The sequence below is a fragment of the Felis catus genome, chromosome D1, assembly GCF_018350175.1.
Source record: "Felis catus isolate Fca126 chromosome D1, F.catus_Fca126_mat1.0, whole genome shotgun sequence".
NCBI lineage: Eukaryota > Metazoa > Chordata > Mammalia > Carnivora > Felidae > Felis > Felis catus.
Window position 1 is genome coordinate 14,288,957 of NC_058377.1, and position 16,448 is coordinate 14,305,404.

At 48.7% G+C, this 16,448-nt stretch overlaps 1 protein-coding gene and 1 pseudogene across 3 annotated transcripts in view; one reads left to right on the plus strand and one right to left on the minus strand.

Annotated features, from left to right (window-relative positions):
- The window catches only part of BUD13 (BUD13 homolog), a 308,262-nt gene that overhangs the window by 15,081 nt on the left and 276,733 nt on the right, over positions 1-16,448 (minus strand). For all 3 annotated transcript variants that reach the window (XR_006585963.1, XR_002145297.3, XR_006585962.1), the window contains one exon: positions 15,231-15,391. The gene's annotated coding sequence lies outside the window, so the exon portion shown is untranslated. The remainder of the gene's footprint in view (positions 1-15,230; positions 15,392-16,448) is intronic.
- On the plus strand, positions 15,695-16,245 carry LOC123380351 (annotated as a pseudogene).

Here is a 16,448-nt window from a genome sequence, read left to right on the forward strand (position 1 = left end):
GATGAGGAAGAGTATCTTCACCTGAAACACAGAGCCCCAAGTCACTGGGCCAGAGGAGGGGAGAGCAAGGAAGACTGAGAAGGGGGCAGGATGGGGAGAAGAGAGGAAGGCAAGAACGGGGTGATGCGCCCCACAAAGCTAGCAGGAAGAATAATCCTAATGGCAACGATTTATTACATGCTGTCCATGAGCAGGTGCTGAACATGGGTTATCTCAGTTCACCCTTAAAACCCTATGAGGTGAACACTGCAATTAAACCCCTTAAAAGACAGAAGGCTGGTGCCTGATAGAAAATTTAAATAGCTTGTCTGAGGTTAGAAACCCCAAGAGAGGGAGGCGTTTCCAACTGTAAGTAGTTTGCTATTATTGCCATAGCTACCACGGATTTAGTGACTTAGAACACCACAGATTTATTCTTTCATAGTTCTGAGGTCAGAAAGCTGATACGAGTCTTACAGGGCTAAAATCAAGATGTTGGCAGGGCTGTGTTCCCTCTGGAGGCTTCAGGGGGAAATCTGTCCATTGCTGCTTTAAGCTTCTGGAAACCGCTCACATTCCTTGGCTTGTGGCTGAATCCCTCTCCATCTCCTTTAGACTCTCCTGCCTCCCTCTTATGAAGACCCTTGTGATTACACTGAGCCCAGCTGCGTAATCGAGGGTAACCTCCCCATCTCAAATGCTTGATTTAATCACAGCTGTAAAATCCTTTCTACCACATATGGAACATTTATAGCTCCTGGGGACCGTCTTTGGGGGCCGTTGTTGTCTACAACACCAACCCTGGCTGATGTGACTCCTTCAGTCAAGATGAGAGGCCTTTGCTAATGAGTCCCCAGTCACCCTTCCCCATCCTTTTCCCATACTCCTCCCCACAATTAGCACGGCAGCCAGGACTCATAACCTGCAAGGCACCTGCAATGCTGAACACTTCTCACCTTCCTCCTGGGTGACCGCCCTCAGCTACACCTCCCTCTTGTCCTCATCAAGACCTGCTGAAATCCTAGCCCTCCTCTGAGTGCCAGCTCAAATGTCAGTTCTCTGTGAAGCCTTTCCAAGGTTTCCCTGTGAAACACTCTAAGTTGGGGGTACCCTCAGCTCCCCACTGCCTCTACTGCATTTGGGTACCACGTGTAGCTTTCTACCGGGGCAGTTTGTGTAAGCTCTTTAGGCAAGAATCGTATCTCATTTATCTGTGTAGCCCCCACAGCCTACCAAACAGACCCCTGTACACGAGGGGGCTTACTGGGTGTTTATTCAGCACCTGAATAGATCAATGGATGGACACAAGCCAGGACCCAGGTAAAGCATCCTCTGCCCCAGAGTGCACTGGTCCTCTCCAGGGCCCCTCCAGCCCAGGGCCTGGTGCACCTCACTGCCAAGACAGCGGCACTGCCCCAGACCTAACACCTATGGCCAAGCTCAGCGAGTTTGCTCAGAGCTGTTTTAACTTGGAGCTTGTGCTCTCTAATGAACAGATGGCATAAATAAGGGAAGGGATGGAGAATTTGAGGCAGAAAGCAGGTGGGGCATTCAAGGCTGATGGGCTCTAGTCCCTGTACCCACTTAGCTGGGAAAAGCAGGACAAGGATGCTCAATTTGAGAATGTGTTGTCTCTGACTGATTCAGCCTCCTGGGTCAGCCCTTTCCTGCCATTTGGGGCCTGGTGAGGGCCTTTGCAGCTAGAACCACCAGCTCCCCAGGAATATACCCCTGGCCCCTCACCCAAAATAGTTCTCAAAACCACTGGGGTCAGAGTAGGAAATAACGCCACAATGCTACAGACTAAATGTTTGTGTCCCCTGCAGAATTCATATATTGAAATCCTAACCCTCAATGTGATGTGTTAGGTGGGGCCTTTGGGACGTGCTTAGGTCATGCGGATGGAGCCTCATGAATGGAATTAGTGTCCTGGTGAAAGAAGCCCCAGAGAGCTCCCTCTCCCCTTTGGCCAAGTGAGGACACAGCAGGAAAATAGCCACCTATGAAGCAGGAAGTGTCTCTCACCAGACACCAAATCAGCCAGTACCTTGACCCTGGGCTTCCCAGCCTCCAGCACTGTGAGAAATAAATGTTGTCTAAGTCCCTCAGTCTATGATATCTTTGTTACAGTATCCCTAATAAATTAAGACTACATGGAGCTAACACCTTTATTCTACATTACCTATTGAACCCAAAGTTCAAGAACAGGAAAGCTCCATTCATTAGTGGTACCACCATCATTTCTGTCAACCACCATTTATTGACAGTGGGCAAATGGCCCTGAGTCAGATACTGGCTCACCTACTCTCAATGACAGCATACACAGGTGCAAACAAGTGTGTGTGTGTGGGGGGGTGGTGTGGGGTGTGTGTGTGTGTGTGTGTGTGTGTGTGTGTGTGTGTGCGTGTGTGTTGAAGCCCCATGGGGTTGGAAACAGAGGCCCTCGGTATTCTTCCTTGGTTTCCATCTCTTGTTGATTAAATCTTTGCTTATCTACCTCTTCTGTGGACAAAGGGGTTTGAGGCCAGAGATTTAACCATTAAGTTAAACAATAAGGCAATGGATCTTAAACAAAAATACTTCAGGAATTCCTCCAAAGAATGTGTGAGTATTGAGAGCCAAGGAATTGGGAATTATTCTTGCCAAGTTTTTGGCATAGGCATGAGCGGTGATGCTATCTGTCCACAGCATGGAGTAGGAACAAGGAAGGGATAAGGAAGAAGGAGAAGAAAATTTGACCCTCTTAGATAACTGTCTATCTCCTCATTAGTCAGATTCTCTCAAGTAGTTTGGAATCATGGAAATTTCCACCCTTAATCATCCTTCACTTAATAGAACTTTAGAAGTATATGCTAATAGCAAACAAAGGTGGATTTGGGCATCTCAGGTGTTTGGGACTGGACAGAGAGCAGCATCTTCCTCTTGGGGTATCAGACAGTAGCCAGTGCCCAGCAGATCCACAGAGCTGTATACAGTAAACACAGAGCAAGACCACACGGATAGGCAGGTGATGATGTACTGAACAAATCTAGGGGGCACCGTTCACGTTGTGCTCCTGCAGAGTTGCATATTCATTGTGACAGTCTTCCAGCAGATGGCAGTGATGTGTCTTAAGGAAGGAGCCCTTATTTATAATTTGCACCAAGCCCCGCATAAGCTAGGGGCCATGCTGCAATACCCAGAGTGTGTGGTTCACCTACTTGACCTTGACTTCTTTTCTTTAGAGAAATGGTACCGGGAATACAAAAACGGCCAGAAGGCCACGCCATCCCAACCTGCATCCATGTGACATGCCCACTGTCCTGGCCTCGATTTGAGATAGAAAAGTGGCCTGGACTGTTAGCAACTGAGTAGCCGAGAGTGTTCTAACCTCCATCCTGGTTCCTGACTACATCCTGGTGTGGAGGAAAGAGCGGGGAATAAATGTCTTTCTCACTGCTCTGTCCCCAGAACCCAGCATATTGCCTGACACAGAAAGGGTGCACAATACAAGTTAGTCCAGGGAATGGATGAATGAACAAATGAATTCTTCAACAGATACCTGCGGAATGCACGGGTAAGTATGTGCTCTCCTATCATTTGGTGCATTTACTTCGCCAGTCCTTAGAGAGAGACAGCAAAAGCAATGCCCAGGGACTTCTCTGAAGGAAGGCAGAAGCTGCCAAAGTGAATTCACTTAAAAGATCTCTCACCAGGAAGCAGCCCCTAGAGAGTCCCCTTTCTGGGGGAGCAAATCTCTTCCTTAATCACCACGTGCTGCTCACTGTTACTGCTCACTCAGTCCAGCTGTCTGTCCCACCTCTCAGCAAAGCCTATTTACCAAACCCATTTGCAAGTCTAAAATGTAATCACTGGCTTCCTCCTCAGAATGTTAATCTTCCAGCAGGCCTTCCCAGAGCCAGGCTGGAACCCTGGGCTGGCTAGCTGGGTGTGGTCCTGCCTTCCTCCCTCCCCGCCCCCCTCACCCCCCACACACTGCTGCTGCTCAGCATTAGAAATCCACATGGACCGGGCAGAAATAGCGATCAGGCAAAAGTCTGGGCTGGGGCCGAAACACCTCCACTGGGGATTGCCAAGGGCAGACTGGCCTTGGGCCAGGCAGCTGGCGGGGTTTAGGGAGAAAGGCTGGGGGACCCTGGGTCAGGCCTCCGGTGCAGAGGGCTCCGTCCTGCTCTGCCTGACGCGATGCCTGTCCACACAGTGCTCGAAGGGCTGCAGGCAGATCTGCAGCCCAGGAGCAGCCCAGGCGCAGGGGACAGCCTGGCTCACAGAGGTACTCCGCAGACACTCAGTGAACCGAAAGGCTACAGGCAAAGTTGCTAGGGTGGAACCGAACTCATTCTTTTGTCCTGGACCAGCCAGCCTACTGTTCCTTCCAGTAGCAAGTGTTTATGGGGCACCTGCCATACATCAGGCACTGTGCTGGGTGTGGAACATACCAAAGAACAAACAGACATGGGCCCCCGTCTCATTGCACTTGTGGTCACGTGGGAAATATAAACAAGAAGTTAAATGCACTGCCAGGCGCCAGATCAAGGGCACCCAACCTGATCCAAAAGATTCCTGCAGGAAGTAGCAATTAAGCCAGGACTTGAGGGACGGGATAGGAGTTAGCAGACAGGGGACACTGCCAGGAGACCAGAGCAGGCACCACACTTTCTAACAAGTCAGAATTCAGACTGGTAGGATTTGTGAAGGGGAGAACGGCCAGACAGGAGGGCGGGGGAGCCAGGTCCCCAAGAGCCTCCTTTGTCAGCCAGGCATGGAGCCTGCACTTCCAGGGGGGTGTGGTGTCAATAGGGAGCAACGGCAGGGTTGGGGGGAAGGGATATTGGATATTGGAGGCCAAGGCAAGTTAGGGATAAGTGATTCTGGAGGCCTATAAACCATTTCTGAGCGTACATGGCAAACTGGATCCCATTCCTTCCTTATGTGATACATACATTTGGGTATAAAAGAAGGTTACACACAACCATCCCTTACACTCCATACTTCAGAAAGGATTTTCATGTCCATCTCCCCGTGTGACTCTTTTTTTTTTTTTTACCTTTTTTTAAGAAGTTTGTTTGTTTGTTTGTTTGTTTGGTTGTTTGTTTAGAGTGATCAAGTGAACAGGAGAGGGGCAGAGAGAGAGAATCCCAAGCAGGCTCCATGCTATCAGCACAGAGCCTGACACAGGGTTTAGTCTCACGAATGTGAGATTGTGACCTGAGTGGAAATCAAGAGTCAGACACTTAACCGACTAAGCCACCCAGGAACCCCTCCTCATGTGATTCCATAATAAGGTGGCAGGTAAGATCACCCTCTACACTACAGATGAGGAAACTGAGGTCCGTGAGGTAAAACGACTTGTCCAAAGCTGCATAATAAATACAGTTGTATGGAGAGCTTTCTATTTTCCTAATATTATGTTGTAACACAGATTATGGACGATCTAGGATTGGGCCAGTTGCCCGGCGCTCACCCCCAGCGAGTGACGGCACAGACCCGTGCATCTTTACACCCTATTTCCAACTCGGCACAGAAGGAGCAAACAGCCATGCCAGGAGAGGACCCCCAAGGCTCTGAGGGCTAGCCCAATGCCCTCGGTATGGCAGGCTGAGAAAAGAGACCTCAGAAACCACCCTGCTTGAGGTCTGGGGGAATCAAGCAGAACCCCGACAACATACTAAACACTGGGGCCTGACTTGGGTAGGTGTGGGCACATGCCATGCCAGGCCATTAGCACCATATGGAGATCTCTGGGAATTCCAAAATCTGCACTATTTTCCCATCCCTCCCCACTCCCTGCCTCCCAGATCTGAGTCCTATGGCAAACTATGGGAGTGTACTTATGGGGCCTCCCAGAGACCCAGCTTCTGGAAACTCGACCTGTCCTGCTGTTAGACACCCTGCCCCCCACCCCCACACACACCAAGGCCAGGAGCCAGCTCTCTTGGGCGTGCTGCTTAAGTAGGAGAATAGATAATCCCACTTGGAACAGCAGTGGCAAACAAAGCCTTCTGTCTGAGGACCCTTCTGCCCTTCTTCCAGTTCCTGGGTATCCTCTCTACTAGAAATGTTTTTCTGGGCAGGGGAAAGAGACAGGGAGGGGAGGGTGAAGATGGCACTATTCTTAAGAGGGTCTTTGTTGCTGTAATTTCCATCTTTTTCCGAGGCCTGAGAGCCCCGCGGAGCCGTGAGGGCTGCTAGTGCTATGGAGACAATTGTGATATCAAAGGGAGAGGATTATGGCTCCATTGGGGAGAGAGGAGCTGGAGACAGCCAAGAGAAGATGACAAGTCACTTAGGCCCCAGGTTGAGAGCCTGTGGCAGACTGAAAGATGCAGAGACAGGTCTTGTCAATTCTGAAGGATTGTCAGTGTCACAGGAAACAATACTCTCTTTAAAAAGGAGCCGTCCCCCTGAAGATTTCCAGGGAACCCAGAAAGCAGCAGCTGGTGGTGGGGCTTGGGGCAGGAGCAGGATCATGCAAATGGCAGAAGGCTGTCCTGGTCACAGCAGGTTAGCTAAGGCAGAAAGAATGGGCCTTCAGAAATGCCCGGATGAGGCCCACAAGACCTGGGTGCTCCCAGGGCCAGATGATATGCATAGACCCGCACATACTAAGGGCTCCATAAGCAATTGCTATAGAGGACAGCACCTCCAAGGTGACTCTCAGGGCCCGAGCAATTGACCAGATTGTACTGTGGGCTCACCTTATGCGTAACACCATGCAAGGCAACTTGTAGGGCACAGAAAAATATTAGACAGGGCCCTGCCTTCCAGATTGGCTGCAAATACATTTATCAACGTATTTCATGAGGAATGGGTGGGCAGGGAGTGGCCTGTTGGAAGGCACCCCTCGGGAGAGTTGGCAGCAAGAAAGAAGAGCAGGGAGCTAGGTGATTCCATGGAAACAATCTATTTGAATTCTCTGGGCCGCAGTTTCCTCAAACATACAACAGGGCACCTTGTACCCCGGGCTGGCCCTCTAGGGTGCTGCACCAAAGGCCCTGGCCCCACCTTTCAACCAGTGTCTAGTTTCTCATCCTCCTAGAGGGGCAGGAAACAGTCCCTGGTACCCCTATCTCTCAGAATAGAAATAATGTGGGCCATGATTTATTACCAAGCAGAAGGAGCAAGCAAGCCATGTCAGTATCTTTGAGGCAGCTGGTGACATCTTCCAGAGCCCCCACCATCACCACCACTATCCCAGTCCACCACACCCAAAATAAATAGGGGAGACACATTTTCCCGGCTCTCCCCTGACACATCTAATGGATATCAGATGGGAGCGTCCGCATAGCAAATAGGAATCTAATCTATCCCCTCGTTCAGCCAAATGGAAACAGCAGGATATCCATGGCTGAGCCTCTAGCTTCTGGCGGGGGACACGTAAAAGGAAAATGGAAACAGATTACAGTCAGTCTGATATCCAAATAACAAATAGGTATCCCGGAGAGAAATTTGTTTTATTGATGTTCGGGAAGAGATCCACTGATTTCCTTGTCTGCTCTGCCTTGCCACTTTAATTGAGGAAGGTGCTAGTTAAAAGCCAAAGGAAAAATAAAACGAAAGGAGGTGCTTAACGGCTGGCAGGCATCTGCTCCCATGCACACACAATCACATGCGCACATCTCCACACACTCTCTGCAATAAATGCTCCCAACAACCCAAAGTCAGTTGGAACTGGCCACTGATTGGGCATAGTTCATTTTCCCAGGGGTTGACAGGTGTTCCAGGCTTCAGGGCAGATGGATTGCACAGGAAGGAATCAGCCACTGGGCCCGGCACAGGGGGGCTGGGGGCTGGGGAATGTTCCTTTCGGCAAGGAGTTGCTGAGACTGACCGGGGATTCAGGCTGAGAAGGGGTGTGACCTCCCAGAGGCTAGGGAGCGCCAATGGAATCTTAACACCCACCCTCACAAAAGTCTCCGCTCTGGACCTCCCAAACGGGAAGGGAAAACACAGCCAAACTGTGGACAGAAGATAATCAGCGCAAGGGAAAAGAAAGAAGAAAAGGTAGAAAAAGAGCTCCAGCCCTGGATGCCTCACGATCATCAGGGTCACAGTCTACCTCTGAAGATGCCAGGTAGGAGGGGAGATTTCTGTGATACTATAAATATAGCTTATAGGCTTTGGTTTATCTTTATGACAGACCCAATAAATAATTTACTGGTCAGTAAAAGATCAAAGAGACTACTAGAACTGCAACCTGAAACACCAAAACCTCTAATGTTTATATCACAGTTATGCCAACCATGCAAATTTCCTATTTGATGAGATAAGTTTATGGTCCTGTGCCCTAATCCCCAAAAGGTACAATTTTCAAGAAAACAGAATAAACACTGGGGCCAACAGACATAGGAACAGACATAAAAACAGAGCTGGAGTAACCTGGCAGCTGACCCCACGGGGTTAGCCATTGTAACCATGGGAAGCTGAAGTGACCCAGTCACGTCCTACCCCTCACCTGCCCCAAAGAATCTCAGAGGGGATGTGCCTACTTGTAAGAGCCAACAAAATGCATGGAATTAAGCTTCTGAGAACTCACTGCAGAGAAACCAAGGATCTGAGTGAGTGAAGAGTGAATGGTCCCAAATCCACTTAAGGCAACACAAGCATTTTCCCAGGATTGGATGTGCTTATAGTTAGGCCTGGGAATCCCTGAGGGGAAAGGCTGTAGTAATTGCAGAAGGTGCCAGGCTTGGATCCTGGAAAAGGAGGCCAAAGTAGGCCCTGCCCGTTCTCTTCCTGCCCAGCTCTACGCTTGTGCCCAGGTTACACGTCCAAGCTCTGTCTCCCTGCCCCCTGGAAAACAGCCGCTCCTTGGCCATCCTCTCCCTCAGGATGCACATGCTGGCAATGGGCCTGGAGTAGAGGCCCTGGGAGCCAGCGTGGGGCTGTTTGGACAGGGAATTTCAAGGTCCCAGTTAAGGGGAGGGCCAGAGGGAGGCTCTCTGAAGCACAAGCTCAGGGCAAGGGCTTTGTTACCTAGGTCTGCAATGGTAGCAGCCAGTAGAACAAGCGTTTGTTGGGGTTTATGCAGCACTGGCTAAAAGGGAGAGACACGGACCCACCAACAGTGATGAGGGGTCATTAGTTCATTGGGCCTCACTGTTCACAGGCTTCCACAAGCCCTCAATCCATGTTCCTTTCGGCTGCTGGGTCATTTCCCTATCGTTCTAGTACAAGGAGAAGCTCCAAAAGCAGGCAGAAGTCTGTCCACAGAAAGGAACAGCCCCTCTGTAAATCACCCCACTGTGATTCTCCTCTCTCAATCTCTTGTGCATTAGCAAGAATCAATTCCCCTGAGCCCAACTGCCTCCGAGCACCCTTGTCCTTGCTGCCCTACACCTTTCACAGGGCCACCACTGGCATTTGCGGTGGGATGAGGTTGTATGGGACTGTCCTGCTCACTGCAGGATATTTAGCATCCCTGGTGCCGAACCACTGACAGAGACCCAATAGCTGCCTTGGGCATGGACACAACCAAAGTCCCCCTTCCCCGCAGTTCTAAGCATTGCCTCTCCAGTGTGCAATACGGCCACCTAGTTGGAACCGCTGCTCAGACTACAAGTTGGGAAGAAACACATGGAGCCAGACATGAAGGGTCATCCAACTGGGAGACATGGACCTGGGAATAGATAGACACCACAGATCAGACAGAAATGGGGACAGATAAACAGTCGGGGAGGGGGGGGGCAGCCCGGACAATTTACTATAAACCTCACATACTCTTGCAGATTGATACAATCAGCCAATTGGCATTTTATTTTCTTTAATGAGAGAGAGAAGTAAAGACACCTTTGAACCCAGCTGCCACCTTGAAAGAGACAATCAGCCATTGCCCTGTCTACCAAGGCTCCCCCTAGAATCCCTTTGGGATCTGGAAACCTGATGAGATTAAACAAATAGAGCTGTCTTTGCTCCCTTTACTCCCCCCCAGCCTGCCCTTCTCCCACCTTACGGGCTGTCCTATCCCTAATGGAAGCCAATTGCTGATGAATTGGTGGCAGGTTGCTTTGCTGTCTTCCTAAGTGGCTTCCTCCCACTTAGGGTAGGAGGCGGCTGCTGGCAGGGTCAGCAAGAATGTCAGACTGTAAATGAGCTGGCCAGCAGCTCCATTCATTAGAGCAACTCAATGCAGTGCTTTAGACCCGGGCAGCAGGCCGGGTTGGGATGAGTCAAAATGGAGGGTCTCTGGGCCTACACTCACCCATTCTCTGCCTGGTAGCACTCTGACCATTTCCCCCACTTCAAGGGAGTCCTATTCAAGAGGAGGGCTGAGGCAGGAGCACTTCAGGGTCCCAGGCAGGAGGACTCTCTCCTTCCACCGAAGAGAGGGGATATAGGATTGCAGAAGAAGGTCCAACTCTCTGTGCCCTGCTTTGCCAGCTTTGTTTTTCTGTAGCATGAACCCCCCATGGTGCATGTATTACAAGCCCAATCTCTGCATCCCTGCACACATCTGATCCAGTTGGTCAAGGGGCTCAGGGCCCGGAATTTCCAAAGGATGCTCAGTGGAGGCCCCAGGTGGCATGTAGCGTGTGACAAACACCCAAGCTATTCTGGGCCCTCTCCCTCATTGTCATCTAACAGTAAGGGAGAAGGCCCTTTCTCCTGTGGGGTCCACGAGAAGCCAGTTCTGCTTCCACAGCCTCTGTTCTCCTGCTCTACTCGGAAACAAATCACTTGTGACATATTCTGTGCAGCCAAGTACATCACTGAGCCTCTGGAACCGTGGGGTATGGGCCAATAAAGTATACGGCACACAGATTGACAATGACTATCCTCACCATTTACTGAGTGCCTACCAGCCAGTGTTAGCCTCTCTACCAAGCTCTTTAGATACATTATCTTACTTGATCCTAATAGCAATCCCACGAGTTAGGTATTATGATTATCCCACAGTTTTTAAAGCTAGGGCAACTGAGGCTCAGACAGGCTAAATAACTCGCCAAGGGCCACACGCGGGCAATGCTCTACTCCATGGAGCGCGGTACCTAGAACAGAGACATAATAAATACTTGCCAAATGAAACAGTGAATTAAATGCTCAACTTTGTCTTCAGTGATTCAACTTTCTAACCCCACCCTGCAGCCAAACCCGGCCAGCCAAACTATTTTGTTCACCCAATAAATACTTATTGAGCACTTACTCAATTTTGTTCACTGCTGTGAGGGGGTAAAAAGAAGCAGCCACTGGAAAAGTTAATGGAAACATTCAACTAATAAAAAGTTAGCAACACTTAGCACTAACTTGAATTAATTTCAAGGTTATCTGTTTCCCCCTTCAGCTAATTAAACGTTAGTGAAATGATGCATAACTAGTTGACTACAGAGTAATGTAGCAAAAAGAACACTGGATTTAAAGTCAGGGGTCCTGGGTTCCAAAACCTTCCCAGTTCCTCAGCACGTGAACACGGGCAAGAGCCCAGACCTTTCAGAGCCCCTGTCTCCATTGCTACCTGAGACGGTGTCTCTCAACACCATCAGCACGGTCATAGCATTTAGAGAGAAAAGGCACAGGAACAAGACTTATAAATCTTAAAGCTCCAGAAACACATGAGATGGTGTTCTGGTTGTTTTTTGCTTTTTTTTTTTTTTTTTTTTTTTTTTTGAAGGTTGAAAATTAGTCCGTTGACAGTGTTTAAATTTTTTTTTTTGAAAGCAATAATGGGCAATTTGTCCATAAGCTCATAAATTTGCTTGAAACTTTCCCTGAAAACAATTTGTTCTTTCCACATAATTTGCAGAGTGACAATATAACAATGTTGCTAGACGACCATGTCAAGAAGTTTTTAATTTGGTGACAGCAGAGAAGGGAAACTGTAATTAAAATAAGGCAGGACAGTGACATGGTTTAGTGCCAGTCGTTGGGTTTGCTTCTCGTTCTCAACAGCGTTCACACCTGGGGGTGTTTTATGGAAGTGGAGCACCTTTCTTTTATTATTTTTGTTCACTTGTTTAGATTTTATCTTTTTGAAAGTAATCTCCACACCCAGTGTGGGGCTTGAACTCACAACCCTGACATCAAGGGCCACAAGTTCTACCGACTGAACCAACAAGTTGCCCCAGAGATCTTTCTTTTAGTCCAACCAGACTACACGCCCCCTGAAGGCAAGGATGGTGTCTCTACTATCTTTTCACCACAGTCTCAGCACAGCACCTGGCTGGAAAGAAATGGCATAGAACTAAAAATTTCACGTTTAGGTTTGAGTTTGGATTGAGGGATTCTTTGGGGAAAAGAAGCAAAGAAAGGAGGCTAATATCTTTGGGGTAAGGTGGTTAAGCAGGTGAGCTGGGCCTGCCACATCACCACTGGCAGTTCTGATTCCAATAAGTGACCCTCACTGAGTACGATTCCTTGTCTGATGCTATGCTAGGCTCATCAAATTCTGTCAACAACCAAGAAGTACAAGGATTAGTCTTGCTTTACAGATGAGGAAGCAAAGGCACAGCCAGGTCATGACATTTGACCACCCTCCACCACCGCGTCCCCACAAGACAAAACCCGAAAACCTAAAGGGGCTGCTGAGATTTGCACTGATGTCGAAAGCCCCGTGTTCCTGACCACTGTGTAATCTGCCTCTGGATGCAGCAAGCAGAGCGAAAGTCATCTTGGTTTCTACTCCAGATGAGATCGTTCTCCAACTTTCCCAAAAGGAAGAGAGCCAAAAAGAACGATATGGTTTTGTTTTTTGTTTTTGTTTTGTTTTGTTTTTTTCCCATTCAGGTAAGTCCACATTTGTGCAGAGAATGGCAAAGCTGAGCAACACTTGGCTCTTGGCCAGTCCGTGTGGTTGTCTTTCCACTGACTGTGACTGATCCAAGTTGGGACATTGCTGACTTAATTCTGCAAACTTACAATTGTACTAGAGACAAGGTGGGTGCCAGTACTGCTGACGTGCAGACTCACAAGAGGTTTTCCTTGGTTAGGAATGTCCATCCCTCCCAGTCATGAAGAGAGTGCAGTGTGGAAGTTGAAAGCAGGGGAAATTACTTGGCCTGTTACCAAGTATTTTTAATAGCAGCATCCTTCAATTTGTCTCCCGTGGCTTGACCTAACCACAGGAGGAGACGGATGCCTGGCAAGCCATGAATCTTGCTCAGAAAGCCACTCTCTACAGCTGTAAATGGAACCATGCACATCAAGACCTTCGTCCGTTGACTGGCAATCGAAGGGACTCAGCAAACAGGACACGTGTGCACATGCAGACACGTACCCCAGCAGTCCTAACAGCACTGAGGACCTATGGCATCTGTGGTTCCTAATTGATCCAATCTCAGTGGGGGACTTATACCCTCAAACTCTCAAACAAGGTTTTCAAAAGAAAAAAACATTATTCCACACTGAGAAAGTTGAATTAATGCATGAATATTTATCATTTGTAAGCTCCCCAAGAAATCTAGTTCTCAAAACATTTCAGAAGTCTCTAGCACCCTTTTAAGCATCTTTAAGTCCTTTTAAATGGTTAAAATTTAAGTGTTGACCGTTACTTAGCTACAATGATGTCATAGATAAGACATGAACCTTTTAGCTCACGAATTACTGGCTTATCCATACCCTCCCAGTTGTGAAATATTGCCTCTGCCCACAAGGAGGTTGGGCCTGGTAGGAAAGATGAGACACGTACATAAATAATCTCAATTCAAGGCATCATGGGATCAGTGCCACATGTACAGTATAAATAAGAAAGGGAGCACTTGCTTCTTGGTGGGCAATTAGAGGAGACATCCTGTAGGAGTCTCCCGGGAGAGGCAGTTGAAGAACGAGCAGGACTGTACTGGGTAGATTCGGAGGGAAAAGCGGGAAAAGGAGAAAGACTCCGAACTGGGTTAATGGAATGAAAAGTGGGCCAGTTTAACTTGAGCATGAGGTTTATGTGGGGTGATAAGTGGGAGATAGATTTGGGAATGTAAATTGGGACGAGATTATGCTGAGTTTTGAGTGTCAAGGTAAGGCTTGTGGGTTTATTTGGGACACAATGGGGAGCCGTTGAAGGTTATTGAGCAGGGAAGACAAATGATCAAATTAGTTTGTTCCCAGTCCCTGTTTTCTGAGATCATATGATTCTTTCTGGCAGATACTATGTACAGCCTAGACTGAAGCCAAAACTACTCTCCCAGGCAGCGGCTACCCTGGCTGTGCTTCCTGCCTGCTCTCATGCCCAGAAAGCTCTTGAACAAGGCCCCTTTCTGGGCATGCAGCCTGGGTCAGCTTCCCTGAGCTTCCCTCTCTAACTCCTGCTTTACGGAACACACTCCACGGTTCTTAGATGAGGCTCCAGATTCCTCGGCAGCTATGATTCAGTAACCGCAAACCTTTCTCTATTCCCAGAAAAATAAGTTAATTGATGATTGCCTTAATTATAAATTTTTCAACTACAAATTTATTTTTAAATGTTGGCCTCTGCTACAGCTTGCCTTTAATAGAATCTTGTATGCGATGCTACTTGATTTAGTACAAAATTATATTTTTAATTAGCCCGGGCTTTGAAGTTGGGCCCATCTGGATCGGAATCCTTGGTCTACCACGTACTAACTCTGTGACCTTCAGCAAATCAATTGCCATTTCTGGGCCTCAGTACACTCATCTGCAAAATGTGGGCAATTATGTCTTTCCCACCCGGGTTTTATAAACACTAAATGAAATTAAATACACGTGGAGTGCCTACCCAAGTGGCAGGCGCTTTGAAGTACTCAGCAAGTACCCTATCTCCCACTCCTTCACCCACCCTTTCCCCGTCCTCCTCCCCTGCCCTTGGGGGTTAGAAGTGTGCTTTATAACAAGGTTGGACGTATCAGCATTTGGCGACGTTCTACAAAGAGAGAGGCAGTGCTGGTGTGTGGAACCAGCATGAAAGTTAGGTGCGGGACAGAACTGTGTTCAAAGTGTGGCAAGTTCTCACCAGCAGTGTGACTTGGGTAAAGAATTTATCCTCTCTGGGCTTCAGTCGCTTCCTATGAGAAAACCTCCCACCATATGCAATTACCAGGACGTTCCCGCCAACTGGCACGTTCAGTGCTCCTCAGCACCACGTCTCCCACTTAGTAGGGCTCAATACATGTTAGCCTCAGAGGCCTCCAGCGGCCAGTCTCCACAAGTTTGAGGACCACTGGACTCAAACCTTTCCCCTCTCAAACCCACCGTTTGTAGTTCCCTGTTTCTTCTTCTTTTCTCAATATTTTCCATCCTCCTGCATTCACCCTTCCTCCTAGAATAGGTGAGCAGAGTAAATGAGAAGACGCAGGGAACACACTTACCTCTGGAGGGTGAGCCACACTAAGTGCCCGAGGTATGTCATGTGTCTCTCTCCTGACTGTAGGAGCTTCATCAGCTCTGCCATCATTGCCTCTTCGCAGGCATCTTGGGTCCCTCTCCAAATCCACACTCACAGAGCCCACAGCAGTACTGATCCTCTCATCTGCAACAACAACAAAACCCAGGGTCCTTGTAATGCACAACAGGGCAGGGGGACTCATTTCCTAGGGGAAGCCAGAGGGGTCAGCAGTCAGGACAGACGAAAGCCAGGACAGTGGGCCCAGCAAAGAAAACCCAATGGATGATTTGCTATCCCAGCTTTGTCCATTTTGCTGAAATCAAAGCTCATAGCCCTCTCTCTCCCTTAATCAAAGCAGTTGTTATTTCTGCTAACTCGCCCTGTGGACATTAATTAACTCTCCACCAACCATGGCCAGATCCCACAGAATTCGGTCCCCCAAGTAGCGCCCCTCCATGCATTGGGAAGGAGTAGCTGTTTATCCTCTGACCCTGCATTCCCTGCCAGCCTGGGAGAGCTGAGGACTTTGGCCCCAGAATCCCAGCCTCCAAGGAGGGAATTATCTTGTCTTCCTAAAAACCAGAGAAACGCCCTTGCTGAGGGAAGGATCTAAAGTATGAAAATAATCAACGTTCACAGCCATGCTGTACAAGGCTCCTCCGTGGTCCATGCAGGTCTTTGGACGCAAGAAGACGGCCATGACCGTGGTGCACAGCAAAGGGGGAACCAGTCTCATCAAGGTGAATGGGTGGCCCCTGGAGATGATCAAGCCACGCACACTGTAGCACAAGCTGCGGCAACCTGTTCTGCTTCCGGACAAGGAGCGATTTGCCTGGGTGGACGTCCAAGTCCGTGTAGTGGTCATGTGGCCCAGATTTAGGCAATCTGCTAGTCCCTCTCCAAAGCCCCGGTGGCCTACTATCAGAAATACATGGATGAGGCTTCCAAGAAGGAGCTCAAAGACATCCTCACCCAGCACAACCTAACCTTGCTGGTAGCTGATCCCCTGCACTGCAAATGCAAAAAGTTTGGTGGTCCTGGTGCCTGTTCTACTGTTAAGGAGCAGTGTTTGCCTTTATAATGAACAATTGCCATGGGACGAGAAAAGAAAGAAAAGAAGAGAAGAGAAGAGAAGAGAAGAGAAGAGAAGAGAAGAGAAGAGAAGAGAAGAGAAAAGAAAAGAAAAGAAAAGAAAAGAAAA